Genomic DNA, 20,674 nt, shown 5'->3' on the forward strand with positions numbered 1-20,674 from the left:
TAGAGTTGTTTCAAAAATGGATTTGGAAGATACTCTAAATCACAAATAATTAATAATGGATGTAAGCACAAACTGGTTCCCCTTACACTTAGGATGAATTTTTTTCAATTGCTCATTTATTCTTTTATTTATTCAGTCATTCATGTATGTGCCAGACAGGCTCTGTACAAAAGTTTTTGGCTGATTTGGGAACAAACAAGTACAATTTATTTCTTCATGGATTCTTTTTTTTTTTTTCAAATTTAGGATGATTTTATTTACAAAACAGTTTCTTTTGTTTTACAAAAATTACAAAATATGACAAAAATAGAAATAGCTTCTTGGACTGTTGGGAACTACTTCTAAGCAACCAATGAGTTAAAACACCGATGGTCTTCTTCTTTTGAAGAGCGATGACTGCAACGCTCAGCCATGCTTTATGTCTCCCCAGAGCCCCGCGACTGTGGGCTGCCTCTGGCGGGAGGGCCGGTGAGGCCAGAGTCTGGAGCAGCAAGATCTTCTCGTTGACGCAGAACCTGTACAGCACCAGCATCAATTTCTCCCCACAGCGGGACACCTGGCGCTCCACGGCCAGGCGGAAGTCCTCCTTCACGCCCTTGGTGATGCCCCGGGTGACCGTGTGGTGCTTGCTCAGCATTCCTTGATTGGGCTGTAGTTCCAGATGGATCTTCCCACCTTCCTGAGTTCTCAGGTAGGCGAATTCCTCCAGCATGTTGATATTTGTAACATAATTGAAAAAAATTCTCATATTGGAAGTTTCCTTGCTGGCAAATCTTATTGACGGCTTTCAAGAAAAGGGGGTCTCTCCCCACGGCCACTCCTGCTGAAGCAGCACGATCACATGCCCCAGCACCATGTCGTCTCTGCTGTCTGAGAAGGCTCTAAGCTTAAAACAACCTAACATTAAGTGCAGGCAATAGGGCATGATAGCCTTGCTGGTACAAGGCAGAAGCTTCAGATATGAACCTTTTCTAAACTTGGGCTTTATTTTTGAGGGCTCTTCCTGTGACTTGCCTCCGTCCTGGATGGGGAGGTCCATGTAGCACATCAAATCAAGGACTCGGGGCTTCCCTGGTGGCGCAGTGGTTGAGATTCTGCCTGCCAATGCAGGGGACACGGGTTCGAGCCCTGGTCTGGGAAGATCCCACATGCTGCAGAGCAGCTAGGCCCGTGAGCCACAACTACTGAGCCTGCGTGTCTGGAGCTTGCGCTCCGCAACAAGAGAGGCCGTAAGAGTGAGAGGCCCACGCACCACGATGAAGAGTGGCCCCCGCTTGCCTCAACTAGAGAAAGCCCTCGCACAGAAACGAAGACCCAACACAGCCAAAAATCAATCAATCAATCAATCAATCAAGGACTTTCTCACAGGTCATTCTGTACTCCCCCAAGGCAAAGTGGAAGGTCGCCAGCTGGATGAGTGCCCTCTGATGCTCCAAGGTCCCCTGTCCCGAGATCTGTGGCTGAGGAAGTGGTCCCTGCAGAGCTGCCAAGTGGTGCAGGCTCGCTATGGCCTTTTTATATTGACCCTGATAGATGATCATATCATTGAGGAAGATTCTCAACCAAAGCCAAGTATCCGTCTTCCACGCCAAACAAATTCTTGTAAATTCCTTGTCAAGGAATTCCAGGGAATAGAGCAGCTCCCAGCTCTCTCTGGCCAGCTTAAAGCTTTCCAACACCTCGATTGAGTTAGCAAGTTCTGCCTTATTGACAGCAATGTGACGATTCCTTCCTTTTGCTGAACAGTCTTCATCGTCCGAACTCATGGGTTTTTCTCTCCTCTCAGCTAGTTTCCTCTTTTTATATATGTGTTTATTGCGATCAATTTCTACATCACCATATACATTTGATATGTCTTCCAGAAGAACCAGTGGAACTTGGCTAGGGGCATTAGGACCTTGGAACAGAGACTGCTGTATGCTGTTGACATACTGAAATGCATTCTTAAAGAAGACCAACATAGCGGAATAAACCACTTTGGTTTTTATATTTCGCATGAGCTTCGTTATCAAAGTTGTTCATGTATCTGCAGAGATCCTTCATTCTATGCAAAATATCACCATAGCTTCGTCTTCCTTTATACATCTGCCAGTCACATCTCATTCCAACAACATTCAAAATCTTAAACAACCTCTCCCAAGGGTCCACGATCTGGGATGATTTTTCAGTCAGCCCCTCTATTATGTACTTCTGAGAGCTACGTTTGTTCGGTGACATTAAATCAGACGTTTCTTGGGCACCTTGATGCTGACTCTCTATTTGAGTAGATCTAGTGACATAACTGATATTAAATTCAGCTGCTTTGTTCAAGTACTTATACACCAAATTGGCAGACAGCAGAATGTCATGGTTGTTAATTATTAGAGGAAGGACATCACACACAAATAATTTTCTAAAACAGTTAACAGGAGATTCTTGCTCTTCAATAGTTTCAGCCTCCAACAGTGCCTCCCCAAGGCTAACTCCATGCTGTACCACTGTTCAGGGAATCGTCTCAAAAGTAGAAGCAACATTTCTGATCGTTCCAAAGTGTTGAAGCATTGTTCTGTAACCTGTAGTAACATTTCACACTGGACCCGACCAGGAAGAGTTTCAAATAAACCTGGATGTTGAAGTCGGCGGGGTAGAGGCTGCAGGCCGTGATCAGCCAAGCCTTGGCAGCCGTAGGTCCTGCTGCACCAGCTCGCGGGCTCGCTGCACCAGGAACTCGCAGTCGCCCTGGGCCGACATGACGCAGGAGGCCTCTTTTTTAATTAATTAATTAATTAATTAATTTTTGGCTGCATTGGGTCTTCGTTGCTGTGCGCGGGCTTTCTCTAGTTGCGGTGAGTGGGGGCTACTCTTCGTTGCGGTGTGCGGGCTTCTCATTGCGGTGGCTTCTCTTTGTTGCGGAGCACGGGCTCTAGGTGTGCGGGCTTCAGTAGTTGTGACTCATGGGCTCTAGAGCGCAGGCTCAGTAGTTGTGGCGCACAGGCTTAGCTGCTCTGCGGCACGTGGGATCTTCCCAGACCAGGGCTCGAACCGTGTCCCCTGCATTGGCAGGCAGATTCTTAACCACTGCACCACCAGGGAAGTCCTCTTCATGGATTCTTAAAATCTAGCGTTTTATACTTAGCTGTCTTACAGAGCTGTCAAAGTCCATTAGTTGATAAGAATAATTATCCAACAGATAAGGAACTTGTCCATTGCAGTGTGGTCTTAGATTCAGAGCCAGCCTAAAATAAGGGAAACTTTCAAGTACTATCTAATTCATTAAATACGGAATCAATTCCAAAAAACATAGCAAAATAAACAAGATACAAGTTCGTAAACTTAAAAACAGCACAGTCTAAATTCAAATGATGAATAGGACGTTTATTAGAATATTTCATTGAGATGAAGTCATTATAATTTTTAGTGATAGTTAAGAAACTGGGAGGTTTCTGAAAATGCTACTATTACCACTCATACCACTAATAATGACTGCCAAGTGCTTTACATTTTTTTTAAAGATTTTTTTTGATGTGGACCATTTTTAAAGTCTTTATTGAATCTGTTACAATATTGTTTCTGTTCTTTTTTTTTTTTTTGGCCACAAGGCATGTGGGATCCTAGCTCCCCGACCAGGGATCAAACCCACAACCCCTGCATTGGAAGGCAAAGTCCCAACCACTGGACTGCCAAGGAAGTCCCCAAGTGCTTTAAATTTAAGGTATACTTTTTCCTCACAGCAGGTGCGTAAGTACGTACAATCATCTCTGTTTGCAAAGGAGGAAACTGAGGCTGAGAAATGTTGGGTGATTTGCCTTCTGTCAGGAATGAGTTAAGTGGTAGAGCCTGTACTGTATTTGATCTCTACTCAGTCTGTCAGAATTCTAATAGAAAAGTGATATTTCAAGATGGTCATTAATGAAAGAATTACAATTGTTTAGCTTTTATGCACTGAATTTTAATCATAATATCTGGAGAGTCTTTCCAGAAGGCTGCTTTTTCCCTCTATTATCAAGGTCTTGGTAGCTCCAGTGCTGGCGATCATGGAAGGTATCTAAGTATAACTCATAGAAACTACAAAAATGTTTTGTATTTTACTGGAATCAATACATAAAACACTGGAGCAGGGACATATGTGATAGGTATATTACATAAAAGAAAAGTATAAATTAGTGCTAGGGGCAGCATGGGTAGTGATTACATAATCCCTACCATTTTAGGCAGGCGAGGCCCTCTGGAATAGGTCTTATCTCAGAGCCTGACTGAATGATGGGCAGGAGATAGCTGGCAGAGGTGGGCAGTGGTGTTATTTTTGGCAGCAGCTAGGACTTGAAGGTGGGAGTTAGTAAAGGGCTTTGAAAAACATGTTTAAAAGAGCAAAAGGGATTAGTAGGGGTAGTTAATCACATCTGGAAAAGGCAGGGAAAGTGTGAATTTTGCGTCTCCTAAATGAAACATTTTGAAGTAGAAGAAAGCTATTTTTTTTCTCTGATATTAATATGTGGGTGGGATTCTAGCATAAATGCCCCAAGAAGCACTCGATTCATGACACGGCAGATATTTTATAGGACTTTAACTGGTTTAAGTACAGTTAAAAATAAAGATGGCCTGACCAGTTGTTGAGGGCTGGGCATGGGAGTGTAAATGGTAGAACTATTTTATTAATAAAAATAGTCATATTCAACTGTCCATAGAAAACAGAGCCTGAGTCAAGGATTGAGAGGTGATGCTTTATTTGTGGGGTACAATTTTCAGGGTAGTGAAAGTGAGAAAGGGGGAAGTGAAGTTGCTAAGGACGGGAAGCAACAGTAGGTGAAGTATTACCTCCCTGGCTTCTGCTTTAGGATAAACCTAAAAGAGACAAAGACAGTGGCTTGCGAGGCACCTCCACTTGGTCACTTGGTATCTCTGATCAGACGACTTGGTGAAAGTGCCTTAGAACAGTAGGTGGGAGGAAAAGAGGGAGACAGACTTTATCTGACTGATGTCTGCATCTCCTCTCTCTTCTTTCTTATTGGTCAAATTTCTTCCATTAAAACACCCACCCCAACCAACATACTTACCCATTAGACAGCTGCTCAGAACCTAGATTTTATACTCCTCAGTGTGCTGTTACATTAAAGTCTGGAAGTGGTGAGAAAAACCACAGATTCCAGGTTTGTGTCTGGTCAGATTGGTTGGCTCTAGACAAGGGATCACCAGAGCATAAGCTGAGTTGGATGGTTGTGACTGTGTCAGAGCAAGTGGCTGAGCCTCAGAAGAATCTGAGGAGGTGCAGAGAGATAACACATTTATTTCCGCTTATTATATGCCAAGCACTACACTAGAACTTCGCATGCCTTCAATCTATTACTATTCCCATTGTACAGTGAGGTATTCAAACATTAGAGAAGTAGTCTTGTCTTCAGATTTGAAATCAAGCAGTTCTTATTAACCTATTGGAGGGCAATTTGGTTTTTTTTACCTTCTCTCCCCCTCCCCCTTCCCTTCTCTCCCCTCCCCCTTCCCTTCTCTCCTTCCCCTCACCTCCTTCTCTTTCTCCCTCGCTTTCTCCCTCCCTCCCTTCCTTCTTTCCTTCCTTCCTTCCTTCCCTTCTTCTTTCCTTCCTTTCTCTCCCCATCTTTCTATCCTCCCTCCATCCCTCTTGAATCATAGAAGGTGAAGATAATACAGGAGAATGAACTAATTTAGCATGTTCCCTAAACATGATTTTGTTCAGTGAAAGCAACTGTCTGTGTGGAGTACTTTTGGAAGGAATGTGACATGCTACAATGCATCATGGAACCCACTTCTGGGTGCCTGGTTTACAACAAGGCTAAAGAAATGCTGCAGAGATCCTGCAGAAATCAATATTGTTTATGCCATTAAATATTCCCCCCATTCTCAAAGCTAAGAAAAGATACCTGGTTTCCCGGAAATATTCAAAGACTTCAATACATGATTTCCCAAAGCCTGTGTGGATTTGAAAGCACTGACTGTTTAAGGAAGCATTGACTGTGCTGTGTATCTGCATAATGCTGGGCTCTATATGAACAGAGCACCTTGACTTATAAAACATATTCAAAGCAGTGAGTTTAATATACAAGTGATAAAGCCTATGTATACTCTCCTCTATATTTCATGGATAGTATATAGCAGGTCTGGTATACAGCAAACTATAAACTGCATTTAGATTAGGAATCAGTGAAGAAGGAAGAGCACTTTCCCTCTGTTTATTTGAGAAGATGAGTTTAGGATTCTTGATAGAAATGTAAATTTTAAACATTTTCAGTGACAGGAGGAAAGAAATTGATCAGCTGTGAGCTGGCACTTACTCCCAGCATTCAATCAGGAGGCACGGAGGACATCGGTATGAACTAACATATCAGAACCTATACTGTCTCAAGCCTTGACTCTTCTCTTTGTACAGTGAGCAGCCAACTATTTTGACCATTACTATGGAAAATCTGGGAGATGATAGCTTTGGAAACTCTGGAAAAAAATCAGGAAGAGGGCTTCCCTGGTGGCACAGTGGTTGAGAGTCCACCTGCTGATGCAGGGGACACGGGTTCGTGCCCCGGTCCGAGAAGATCCCACGTGCCGCGGAGCGGCTGGGCCCGTGAGCCATGGCTGCTGAGCCTGTGCGTCCGGAGCCTGTGCTCCGCAACGGGAGAGGCCACAACAGTGAGAGGCCCGCATACCGGAAAAAAAAAAAAAATTAAATCTTTCTTTACACGAAGGTCTATTTTGAGGTTATCTATTCTATATCACTGATCTGTCAATCCTATGCCAGTTACATAGTATTTCAATTTTATTACATAATTGTTGGAAGCAACCTTCTTTTTCTCTCATTTTTCACAATTGCATGTTACTATTTTTAAACTTTAATTCGGGATGAAATATACAGGAATTTTCTAAAGGCTTCTCTCAATAAAAATCTCATTGAAATGGTCAAATCTGTTAATTAATTTGGGAAAAAAATGACATTTTTCCCAATGATATTAATTTCTTGTAATATTGTATTATTGCCAGTGAATAGGGCTTGTGAAATAGTTTCTTTTTTTGAATTAATGGGCAGAAGACCCAAATAGACATTCCTCCAAAGAAGATATACAGACTGACAGAAAACACATGAAAGAATGCTCAACTTCATTAATCATTAGAGAAATGCAAATCAAAACTACAATGAGATATCATCTCACACCAGTCAGAATGGCCATCATCAAAAAATCTAGAAACAATAAATGCTGGAGAGGGTGTGGAGAAAAGGGAACCCTCTTGCACTGTTGGTGGGAATGTAAATTGATACAGCCACTGTGGAGAACAGTATGGAGGTTCCTTAAAAAACTACAAATAGAACTACCATATGACCCAGCAATCCCACTACTGGGCATATACCCTGAGAAAACCATAATTCAAAAAGAGGCATGTACCAAAATGTTCATTGCTGCTCTATTTACAATAGCCCGGAGATGGAAACAACTGAAGTGTCCATCATCGGATGAATGGATAAAGAAGATGTGGCACATATATACAATGGAATATTACTCAGCCATAAAAAGAAACGAAATTGAGCTATTTGTAATGAGGTGGATAGACCTAGAGTCTGTCATACAGAGTGAAGTCAGAAAGAGAAAGACAAATACCGTATGCTAACACATATATATGGAATTTAAGAAAAAAAATGTCATGAAGAACCTAGGGGTAAGACAGGAATAAAGACACAGACCTACTAGAGAATGGACTTGAGGGTATGGGGAGGGGGAAGGGTAAGCTGTGAGAAAGCGAGAGAGAGGCATGGACATATATACACTACCAAACGTCAGGTAGATAGCTAGTGGGGAGAGCCGCATAGCACAGGGAGATCAGCTCAGTGCTTTGTGACCGCCTGGAGGGGTGGGATAGGGAGGGTGGGAGGGAGGGAGACGTAAGAGGGAAGAGATATGGGAACATATGTATATGTATAACTGATTCACTTTGTTATAAAGCAGAAACTAACACACCATTGTAAAGCAATTACACTCCAATAAAGATGTAAAAAAAAAAAAAGATTATCTTTGTACCTTCAAAATGATTAATTTTGTAAATGCACCAAAGGTATTTGAAAGGGAAATATTTGCACTGGTACAACCATGTCATTTTTATTTTTTGAATTTTCTATATTCCTATTTTAAGCTGTGGTATTATTTAAAAAATCTGAACATTTCAAGAAGCACATAGAATAGTACCATAAACATCCTTTTTTTTTTTTTTTTTCTCTAACACCCAGCTTCAATAACTACCAACTCACAGCTGGTTTTGTTTCATCCTTACCTCAATATGTACCCCATTTCTGTATTCTTTTTAAGTAAATCCTAGACATTACAAAATGTTACTTATAATGATTTCAGTGTATATGTCTAAAACGTAGGACTCTGAAAACATAATATTAGTATTTCAACTAAATAAAACTAGCAATAATTATTCAATATCAAATATCCCCCAGTCAGTGTTCAAATTTCCAATTGCCTCATAATTTTTTCTTTTTTTTTTTAACAGTTTGCTGGATTCAAGCATTGTGACTGGATTTTGTGCTTCCCACACTTATTTTAAGCTATACATTCCTCCTTCATATCTTGGTATTTTTTTCCTCTCAATTTGTTTGTTGAAGAAATCAAATTGTTTGTTTATCGTTTCCCACAGTCTGTACTTTGCTGATTGCATCCCTGTGGTCTGGTTTAAAATGTTTCTCTGTCCTCTATTTCCTGTGATTTGGTAATTAGATAGAAATGCTTGATCAGATGCAGGTTCAGTTTCCCTTTGCAAGCAGAACTATTTCACTGGTCGTGGTAGGTTCTTCCATCAGAAGGCACATAGTGCCTGGTTGCTGCTTTCTGTGATGTTAGTGGTCTTTAATCATTGCCCAGCTCCATTCATTAGGAGTTGCAAAACAGTAATATTTTTACTTTATTCTACATATTTATTTTTAAAATTTTATTTACTATATTTTTATCTTATTTTATCTTTACTTATTAATTTACTTCTCATGTAAAGAAAATTTCCCTCATCATCTTTTTGGTTACTTTGAGGTAAAATTCATATAGAAAAAATGATAAATAGTTAAGTCTTTTCATTTGTTTACTGTGTCACTATTTTTGGTCACTTTGAAATGTGAAAGGTTGAATGAGACTTTAATGTCTCTAAAGATGGTATTTCTATCCACTTTTTCTCAGTGATATATAGTGAATATTATCTCACTACACGTCTACTGAACTTACTTTTCAGTGAGTGCATTTTATTCCATAGTATGGATTTACTATGCTAAGTCTTACCAATCTGATATTGAGGAACAAGTTGTTATTCTTGTCAATTACATGATAATAAATAGGCTTGTGTAACCGTACCTGTGTGAGTGCTTCCTAAAAATGGAAATGCTTTCTAAGAGTATACGTGTTTTAGATGTTTTTAAGTGCTGACAAATTGTTTTCCAAAGCAGCAGTATTGCTGGTATTGCTTAAGTGTGAGTGTGCTTTTCACCTCACACTCTTGCCAATGCTATATTATCCATTCTTTTAAAATGTTTGCCGATTTGATATGGAAAAATGGTGACTGATTATTGTTCAGTGTGCATTTTTCTGGTTAGTAGTGTGGTCAAAGATTTTTAAAATTTGCTTCATTGCATTTATATTTCTTTGAATCGGCAGTTGAATATCCTTTGCCTTTATGTTTTCATAGGTATTTTATTATCAAGTTGGCTGAAATTTGGTTTGTGGCTACCCACCAAATGTAAGATTAACCTGAAAGTGTGATCAAGGATTTGGTTACTATAAGATAGCAGAGAGTTTGAAATTGGCATAATTTGGTACACTGTGAAGGGCAAATATTTTCTATAAGGGCATAGACTTATGTTTTGATGAACAACCAAAAGAAAGAAAAGGTTTCTTTTGTGAAAACTCAGGAGCCTTCCTTGGGGTACATAGAAATGTAGGTAATTTTCTCTTATTTCCCTTGAAATAAGAGAAATTTTCTCTTATTTCCCTTGAAAAAGACAGCACAAAAGAAGGTCAATCTGGCATATGTGGTTAGCACCAATATTTTCCATGGGTAAAAGTTCTGAATTTGAGGCTTTTAGCCCCATGGTCATTTCCTAGAATGTAGGAGTAGCAAAAGCATGGCATGTGTGCCAATACTGCTCTATCCTGCTCCCACGACAGACATCACTAGTCAATTCTGGCAGTCTTTCTTCTTGAACATACATATATTATCATAGTTCTTTGTAACATACTTCCCTAGGTTCATCTTTAATCAATGTGCATAGACAATCAAAATGAAATTGATTTATGTCCCTGTCATATACCCAGGCTCATTAGAATTTAAGGTCCAATAGAGATGAATTTGTCTGATATGCTTCCCAGTGTTTACAAAAACACTTGGGACATACTAGACTCTCAATACACATTTGTTGAATGAATGTACAAATAATCCCTTTAGACAGAAATTTTCCAAGGCAGGTTCACATATCCTTCACATTGACAACAGAATTTTAATTTTAATTCATGGGTTATCTATCACTGAGCATTTAACTTCCTAGTCATTAGTTCTGAGGTTGAGGGAAATCTTTGCTTTTGATGTTATTTGGATGTTGGGGGTTTGCTGTAACAGATTTTTTTTTTTTTTACTTGAAAATAGGATTCTGTTGAATCATTGTGAACATAGCAATTACAGCAGAAGCATTAATGGGAAATGGCTGTATTTTCAAAGACCTCCGTTGTCATCAGTATGATTAGTATCCTTTAGTTCCACTCCTTCTGAATTTACAATTTGACTTTAGATCAAACTTGACGGTAGGTATGACAGAGAATAAACTGAACTGGATGGTAAAACTTACAGCCCATTTGTCTAAGGTCAACATCTTTTCTGATTCCTGTGTGACTGTGATGTGGGGAAATGTGCTTTCAAGCTGGCTTGAGCCAAGGGACAAGCATGATATCTTTCTTTTTTATTTGTCACTGAAGCTTTGGGGCTGACACAAGATGGGGTAAATCAGGAATTATGGCAACTCAGTTTGAATTTGAATTGCTTGAAAATTGTAGCTCAATTCAAAATTCAGTAAGGTGGGAATAGCAGTTCAGGTATGTGACAGTGTCAGTTTCCTCCTAAGAAGCCCCGTTACACATGGCCACTTAGTCTATATCCTCAGCTTCATTAATTTTCCAGACTCCTTGGTTACTTTCCTCATCAATCTTATTTGAAAACCAATCATGTCTCAAACAATTCATTTTCAAATCATTTCTCACAATTGTATAGAAGTTTCTAGTTTACAAAGTGGAAAGTGCACTCATTTAATTCTCCTAGGTTAAGTATTTCTATTGTTATTTGGATGCCAAAAAAAAAAAAAAAATCAGAGCCAGGAAGGTAGTGCCCTTTGCCATATGATCACATGGCTGTTAAGTGACAAATCTGTGTTCTTTCCACTCCACATCGAATACACTTTCCGATAAACCACTTCTGCCTGAAACCACAGAACTGTGACTATTATTTTTAAATGGGGGTACACTATGAATATTGGAAGGAAAGTTTTTTATGGCCATTTAGAAATGAATGCAAAGACTACTGCAGGAGGTAGTTAGGTATTTCCCATATGGGGGCTTTATTTTTAAATATTGCATGAATAAGTGAATGCTTCTTGTGCTTTTCTTGTTGCTAACTTAGCCACTCCCCTCTTTGTGGAAGAATTGAGGGCTAAGATTGAAGCCTCTCTTCCTTATAGCTGAGCTCAATTTGCAGTTCAGATCATTTCCTTGCTAGAAGTGAAAAAAGCACTCCAATAACTTGGTGACGGGAACTGTTTGACCAGGCATGCATAGTAATCATTAGATTATTTATGCCTTCCATAACAGAATTTAATCCAAAGATTTTTACAATCCTCTGTCTTCCTAGTAATTAATCTATGAAATCAGGCAAGTATAAGTGCCTTGAATCTCTGAGAATGTGTAACGATTTTGCATTCCTTAGCCGTGGCATGATTATTTTAGTACGGATGAACTCCAGTTGTACAGAGACTGAGGCTGTCAAATATACAGAAATTTGGATTTCCAAATGGTGATCATTTAACTTTTCAGGAACCTCTCCTGGCTATGGAATGCCTTAAAGTCTTAAAGACTGGTTTTCATTACAAGATGGGAAATACCTTTATAAATATATTTAAGAACTGTTACAACCTTCAATTTGAAATTGGTGCTCAAGAGGCAAAGCCTGGGGATTGGGAAAATGTTTACTTTGGGCCTGAATAATCTGCCTGTCTATGGCAAGATGTAGTAGCATGTGTGGTTTTATAAAATCCAACTGATTCTCATTCTTTCTGAGAATTGGGTGAAGACTGTTGGGACACAGGGTTCTGGCCTGGAGAGTTTTCAAACCCTATGTGTGAAGACTCAGGTATCCTCTTATTCTGAGGAAATTCAGACGATTTAAAACAGGATAGCAGCCCTGATGATAGTATATGCTGGTGACAGTATCATAACTAAGACTAGCTAATCCTAACAGAAAACTAAAAGGATCTGGGTACTTTTATTAACTGAAAATCAATCCTTTTGTGTGATTCAATTAAAAACATCAATAAAAATCTTATTTCAAAAGTCACAAGGAGAGTCTCTACCAATACAGCACATACCATAGATAGAAAACTGCTCAGCCCCTTCTGAATCGTTGCCTGTTTTAATAAGTATTCAGAAATTATATTCAGACTTCAAAAGAAATTGTAAGGAATTGTTAGCAGGTTTATTAATGTTTTATGTTTTATTAAAAGTTTGGGTGTACATTTCACAATGAGCAACATCAAAAATCAGACTTTCTGCCTGTAATTTTGCTTCCTCCTGTCTTTCTGCCTTTGGGATTCACTCTTTTCCTTTCATCAGCTGCCATTTTCAGCAGCATGCAGTAATTTCATGGCTCATTGCAAGCGCTGAAAACCTTTGAAACCACAAATGCTAACCTACCTGGCCTGCAGCCATTTAGGAAGAGATTAATTTAGCAAACAGAAGCAAAACACTTTCTACTTCTAGCCTGTGCATAATTTCACTTCTATCTATATTTATTTTACAGTGAGCAGCGTAATGACAATTTCAGTAATTGCAACGCTATAAAAATTTGCCTACCTAGCTTATCTCACTATCACAAGACTGTGAGTCAGTCAGATTAGAAAAAGTACAGCATGTGAAACAGCACTGGTTGCCTTCCAAAAATATGGGCCTTCTATAAAAACTCAAGTGATGCTTTGCACTTGTTTGTGTTCTTATCTATTGCGCAATGGTTTCTTCCTGATGTTTTGATTGGGACGGGTGCATTCCTCTTTAATTCAGGGTGATTTATGGGGGCACGCTCCTTACAAACAGACCGATGTATTTGTATTTGGAAGACTAGAAGCACCAGCCCATTTCTGCAGACTTTGTTATAAATGGCTGTTATGTTGCTGTCGAGCAATTTGAACAGAAGAGAAAGTCCATCTGGGGCAAATTTTAAGCTATCATGCTTGGAAGGATTTCAAGGACTAAATTAGCCCACAAACTGTTAGCTAAAAATAAAAGTTTTATTGTTTCTTGTCTAACTTAAAAATCCCAACATCAAAATTAACACCAATTATACGTACTGTATATTTGTATGTATATTCTCCCCTAAGGGATCATTTGTTGCTTCTTTTTATTCATTTTTGTAGTTATTACACACACACACACACACACACACACACACACACACACAATTGTTTAGCGAATAATGAAACCATGGAGAAATAATGACTTAAGCAAAATGATGTTTAAGAATTAAGGGAAAACATAATGAAAGTTGGAGACAGCTAATATACCAGAAAAATCATTTACACTATTTAACCAGTAAGAAGCATCATGAAGGAATTAAATTCAAGGGGCGAAAGAGAATTCAGTGTGAAGCTGTTGACATCAAGTCCTGTAGCTGGAGCTTATCGTTGAGGGATTTTTATATGTATGTAAAGGATAGGACAAGAATGTTGCATTGCTAAGTGATTCTTTTCTTAGATCAGCTACGAGGGGGGGCCTCTGTTGATAAGTGACTACAATGTATGTTGTATAAAGAGTAATTCAGAGATGGGAATCTAGGGTTGAGGGTTGCATATTATGGTTTGTTTTTTCCTCAAGAAGAAAGGGATTTGGTAGTCATTGAATGACCTTGAGGTGTGGGATGGTCTCCCCAGTCCTTTGATAAAAGATCATTGCCCACATCCTAGGCTGCAAAAACAATGCTGCCAGTAAAACAGGGCAATACAATGAAAGGGAGAAAAAGGAGAACAGCCAAGCAGTATTCATAAGGCCTTTCTGTTTGGGTGCTGTAGCTTTTCCATTTTATACATACCGTATTCCCAAGTAATAGCAATTGAACATAATTTTCTCTTCCTTTACTCAGATTTGAATATTCTGTACCCTATAAAGGAAATTCTATGGCATTGAACTTGTTTATGTGCTGTTTTTATATTAGCTAATTCATTTAAGCATACAGATACACAGACGGCAGTGGGATGACTGGCCAACCCCCGCAGATGTACACCTCCAATCTGCCATCCCAAAACATTCATAAAATACGTCAACACAGCCTGGAATTCTTCCATGGTTTATGTTATACTATTGGTGCTCACAGCATACTGGCAAAATATTTCATGTTGAAATTTGTGGTAGTAAAAAAGAAAAAAGGAATTCTCTCCATGTTTTGAGGCTATTTGCAAAAGTATTCTATCAATATCCTTCACCTATAATAAGCACTTAAAGCAACACAAATTGAACATGAAAACACACGCATGTGCCAGGGTGTTGTATAATAAATAGCTGTTCATTTCTTTAAACAATTGATGGTAATTATGCTGTCTTAATGATCATTTTTAAAATGCAGTGCATCTTTCCAGTACTGTCCAAAGAATCATAATATTGTGTGATAGAATCAAAGTAATCACAGAAACATATTCATAACCAGTATTAGTTCTTCTGCAGAAATATATTTCCTTTTTAAAAAAAATAAATTTATTTATTTATTTTTGTCTGCGTTGGGTCTTCGTTGCTGTGCGCGGGCTTTCTCTAGTTGTCGCGAGCGGGGGCTATTCCTCGTTGCGGCGCGCGGGCTTCTCATTGCTGTGGCTTCTCTTGTTGCAGAGCACGGGCTCTAGGTGCTTGGGCTTCAGTAGTTGTGGCACGCGGGCTCAGTAGTCTGGCTTGCGGGCTCTAGAGCGCAGGCTCAGTAGTTGTGGCACACGGGCTTAGTTGCTCTTCAGCATGTTGGATCTTCCCGGACTAGGGCTCGAACCCATGTCCCCTGCACTGGCAGGAGGATTCTTAACCACTGTACCACCAGGGAAGTCCCAGAAATATATTTCTAAAGCAAATAATAACTTTTGGTGAAGAGTGTTACTCGTATCATGTGACTACTAATAGTGAACATTTCACAGCCAGAAGTTGAGAATAAGAGCTTCTTTCTGGGGGAGATTGGTGAGTTAACATTTTCCCTTCCAAGGGTGGCTTTTGACTCCTCATAGAGTTGGAGGTTGCATCCCACTGAACCCCAAATGGTGTCCAGAGGCCGTTCTTGGCCAGTCCCTCAGGACAGGCAGTGAAAGAACTGTTGTCAGGTCCTCCAGAAGACTTAGGTCTTGGGAAGCTCCACTTCATGTCATTTTTCTTCTTTTATCCCCAAACTTTTGAAGATGACAAAATTTCAAGGGTCATTTTTGTTCATTCTCAAGCGTCTGATGGTAGAAAAATGAAAGAGGTAGTGTGGAGTAGTAGAAAGTCTCAGGAGGCAGCCTGACTGCAGAGGTTGTACTGATAATCACTAAACCATCCTGCCCCTCACAGGTGGGATTTCTCTTTGATTAACCATGTCTTTGGCTGCATTCTCTGCGTTGGCTTTTTAGTGCTTTAATTGTTTGTTTGTTGCTGTTGGGTTTTTTTTGTTTTTTTTTTTTTTGCGGTACTCGGGCCTCTCACTGTTGTGGCCCCTCCCATTGCGGAGCACAGGCTCCGGACGCGCAGGCTCAGTGGCCATGGCTCACGGGCCCAGCCGCTCCACGGCGCCATGTGGGATCTTCCTGGACCGGGGCACGAACCCGCGTCCCCTGCATCAGCAGGCGGACTCTCAACCACTGTGCCACCAGGCAAGCCCTGTTGCTGTTGTTTTTTAATCTCATTTTGACTCCCAAATTTAAAACCACATTTGGGACGTATCTGAGTCTCCTTATCATACCCATGAAGTTATTCATGAGATTTCAGGTGTGCTTTTGCATGTTCTGGTGTTGGCATCATGAAGGCAGGCAAAGCACTCCTGATGGTTTTCCTCTGTTGCTGATCACAGTGGATTTGGGTAGTTGCAAAAGGACAAGTTAATGAGACTTTGTGATTTAAAAAACAGGTTATATTACATATGTATTATTTATTACTGAACACTAGTCCTTAATTTACCTTCATATTTTAGTACCCTATAGTTTTATACAAAAGACTTTTACAAAGTAGGATATTTTAAAATTTCTGATTTCAGATATTTCCCTTTCATGGTTCCAATGCGGCCACTGTAGATGCTGCCTCTTTTCTCTCCAGTGTCTTTGATTTTTCTGGATCACTCTCTGAATAGAATCTCTAGTAGATGCTGATTTCCTTCATTTAGCTCTTTTGGTAAGTTTCTATCCAAATTACAAGTATCACCTGTATTTATAGTTCTTATAGTCTGGGGTCTGATAAGCAATAGCTAGAAGAATGTTGCCATTTTAATAGATTTTTTTCACTCTTTTCAAGCTAATTATTTTTCCTCCATTTTTAAGGACCTCTTGAGTTTGGAATTGAAATAAAAAATTAGCCAATTCTTTTTCAACTTAAAATATTTCCAAGAATTGCTCAAATTGAGAAATTTTCTCATTTTTTCCTGTTTGACTTAGAAAACTAAGGTAGAGTTGTTAATGTTTGCAAATTAAATCTTGGGCAATCTACTATAAAAGTCAAGTTTCCATTTTCCATAAGACAAAATTGTATTTCTTAGGCATGAGAAAAAAGAATGAATACGACAGAATATTTGAGGTAGCTCTTAGTCTAAAGAGAATCTCTCTTTTCAGCAATGAACTATGTGGATTTAGGCATTTGCTTTCTTAGGTCCAAACAAGAGCTACAGTGTCAGAATTTTTCCTCCTAATTATTCTTTCACAGGACATTTTTTCTCTCACCAAAAGACTCTTTTGGTCTAAGTCAGTAGAATTAACATCAGTGCCAAATTATTATAAGTTTCAGGCTTTTGGGGACACAGGTTATGCACTGTTTATAATTTTCTACATGGTTCCTAATTCTCCTTCTGCTACTACTGAATAGGTAACATTTATTATTTTACTAGAAGAATTTGTCTCCCATTGAGTAAATTTTTTGGACAGTACAAATTAAGGCAAACTATACTTAGAGTCTAAATAGTCTCTCCTCCTGTTAAGGGTATAAAATGAATACAATGAAAAAATTGCCCACTGTCACTCGGGCTTATTGAAATATTTGATTTCCTCTTTATTAATGTCTTTTATTGAATTTGATTGCCCACCTTTATTGGAATTGTGTTTCTGTTTTCATCTGGAACTATGTACCTTAATCAAAGTGTCGTATTATTTGAAGAACTGCATATAAAAACATTTTAATATATGTCGTTTTAGGTATTTTGTAGTAAGTTATTATAGTGGTCATACCAATTAAAGAACACTGAATGCACTGAATGTTCTTCATTTTTCTAAATACAAGTGTTGAATGTATAGGCAAACCAACGGAGGGTGTGTGTGTGTGTGTGTGTGTGTGTGTGTGTGTGTGTGTGTGTGTGCGCTACAGAAGAGGATTTCGATATATACAAAGTATAGCCAGAAAACAGTGAAAGTATTATTTAAGTTTCCAATTTGATTATTCAATAACAGTGTGACAATCAAGGAAAACCAGCCTTTGACTGAAGAAAACAAAACAAAACAAAAACAAAAACATGGCTAGTTTTAGGCTAGAGTATATTGTCAAGACCAAGTTGTAAACTTGTGAAAAACAAGAATTATAATGGAATTGCGGCTACAACCTTAAGTATAACGGTGTGAGTGTACTGCTATTATTTACTATGGTAACACACTAAAAGACAGCACTGTTTGGGCCATTATCCTCACTGCTCTCTTTTCAGTATAAATCATTATATTTATTATCTGTCTTCTTGTATAGGGGGTCATGAGAAAGGCCAATCAAAAGCTGAAGAAACCTACATTTCTAAAAGAAATTGGGCCTATTTCTAATTCTTTTTCTTTATCAAACACAAGGGAACAGAGACTTTTTTTGTGAAAAATTGTTTCATGTAAGATTAAAGTGCAGATTATTGGTGAGAAAATGACATTCACTTCTAGGCATCTTGTAGATCCCTGGGAGATATTGCCAGTTTCCCTCTGATATTTTTACCTTTCTTCCTTGGGGGATGTGTTTCCTGGCAGGTTTTGAGCAGTGGGTTCTGGAGCTTTTATTCTGTTCTTGGGACTTGTGTTATTATTGATTGATGACTAAAGCTATGGTCTTAGTGAAATAACTCCTTCTAAGTGAATTTACTTAAACGTCAGAAATAAGAGTCTTATGCAGATTTTCTTCCTTCCTTTGCAGAAATCTTACAAAATATACCTGTTTTCTCTTGCTTAAATAATTACTTAGCATATTAGCTAAAATACTTAGTCATATTTTATTTATAAAATTTCAGAAAAAGATGATCCGATTTCATTAATAATTTGATTGTATATTGCTTTTTGAATTTGTCCTCAGTCACATCAAGACCCAGGTCCCCACTGTGAACAAATGACTTTGCACAGAATGACAAGGTCTCTATATTCAACTCTCTGAAGGACAGTCAGGAGCTGGCAGCATCTGGATATAAGGTTTAGAGCACTGAGGTACGTGGGAGCTTGAAGGTTGAGAATGAATGGTGGGAATATCGTAGAAGACAGCTCAAGGGCCCCCTTTCTCTACTTCCAGGAGAAAGAAAAGTGAGTATAAAATACAGCTGAAATAATTTTGTCTGGATGGAAGCTGAATCTCACAACAAACTGCTTCTAACTCAAATAGGGTAGATAGGTGGGAGTGTGGAGATAACTTGTATAAGAAAAGAATGTTACTATTCACATAAGCAATTACTCATGACTGAGAACCCCAGTGCAGTGGGCACCCTGGAGAAACAAATTTGGAGGTACCTTTCCCACCTAACTAAAAGCAGAGCTCCTTTCACATAAATGCAACATGCTACCACCTATGGCCAATTCATGAGTGCTGGCTAAGAATAAATTATGCCTATGACTTAGCTCATGTCCATGGATCCTGGGTCATGGACAAACAAGGAAAGAGTAAACAGGCCACATTGCAAAAACTAAGAGAGCAAATTTCACGCCCTGCATCTCTTTTCTGTTAGTTTTTCTTGAGTGTACCTGTGCAGTAACAACTGTTTGCCATAGGTTAATGATGGGATTATCATTATCTAGCAAAGTTAATTTCCAATGTTTCTATTTTATAGCCAAAAGATGCATCTTGGGATATAAACGAAAATGGGTACCTGGGACACAACCATGGCTGGTTTTGAAAACAAGGATGTAATCCTAGATGGGTTTGTGAGTATTTGCTGTGTGGCCCTGAGGATTCATCACTGGCATTTTTTCCTAGGAGGTTTGGAAGGTACCTGTAAGCAGTTGTCATGAAAGTGTTACCTGACATCACAACCCCATTTTCCTTGACTCAGAATGAAGGTCCATTACCAGATGCTTGAGCTCCCTTTTGATAGGTTGATCCGGATTATTTGAAATTTAAATACTGGTTGTCTAGAATGCCTTTAAACAATATCAGCACTTTGACCACATCCACAACCAATTGAATAAGAATCTCTGAGGGTGGAATCCAAGCCCTGACCCTCCCCTACCCACAACGTAGTGTGACTCCAGAGTCTGGGCCTGGCCACACTGCCATCCAGTCAGCCACCAACGAACAGAAGATCATAACTCTGCTGCTGTGCTTTACCCCCTAGCTCCCAGCCACCACACACATTTGCAACAGTCTTTTCTCTCCGGGCCTTTGCATATATTATTCTTGTTGTCTCTAATGGTGGCTTCCTGCCATATGTACCCTCTCTCATCACCTTTATCCTTCGTCCCTCACTCCCTTTCTCCCCAACGCTGCATGTGTATCTAACTCCCTACTCATTCTCAGGTCTCTCTTGTCTTCATGTCACTTCCTCAGTAAGCCTTCCAGAACATTCCACACACTGACACCCAAGCCTCGGTTACAAGTGTCCATAGAGTACAGTGCTTATCATCATTACATTGGCTTGAAATTGACTTTTACTTCTGTTCCTCCCAATGGGACTAGAAGCTCTAAATGAGTTTGAATGTCTTGCTCACCACTGTAATTATAACCCCTGCCCAGTATTCTTGAAAATTCCCTGTGCTGTGATTTTCAGTAACCTATCTTGAGTCTTACGACACAGTGAGATCAAAATAGACATATTATGAACATTCACCACAAATACTTTTGTGAATTAGATGGCATTTTTAAATTGGGGCATTGTTATCATCATAGTTAACTTGAGTATTTCCTAGGTTCTAACAAGTGATTTGCACACAGTATCTCATTTAATCTCACAGTGATCCTATGAGGTAGGTTCTGTTTTTAGCCTCATTTCACAAATGTGGTAAACTAAATCTCAGAAATTA

The 20,674-nt window shown here is 39.2% G+C and overlaps 1 pseudogene; it reads right to left on the minus strand.

Annotated features, from left to right (window-relative positions):
• Positions 1-232: 232 nt before the first annotated feature.
• LOC132507904 (integrator complex subunit 10-like) lies at positions 233-2,730 on the minus strand (annotated as a pseudogene).
• Positions 2,731-20,674: the final 17,944 nt, after the last annotated feature.

Source organism: Lagenorhynchus albirostris, chromosome 17, assembly GCF_949774975.1.
Source record: "Lagenorhynchus albirostris chromosome 17, mLagAlb1.1, whole genome shotgun sequence".
Lineage (NCBI taxonomy): Eukaryota > Metazoa > Chordata > Mammalia > Artiodactyla > Delphinidae > Lagenorhynchus > Lagenorhynchus albirostris.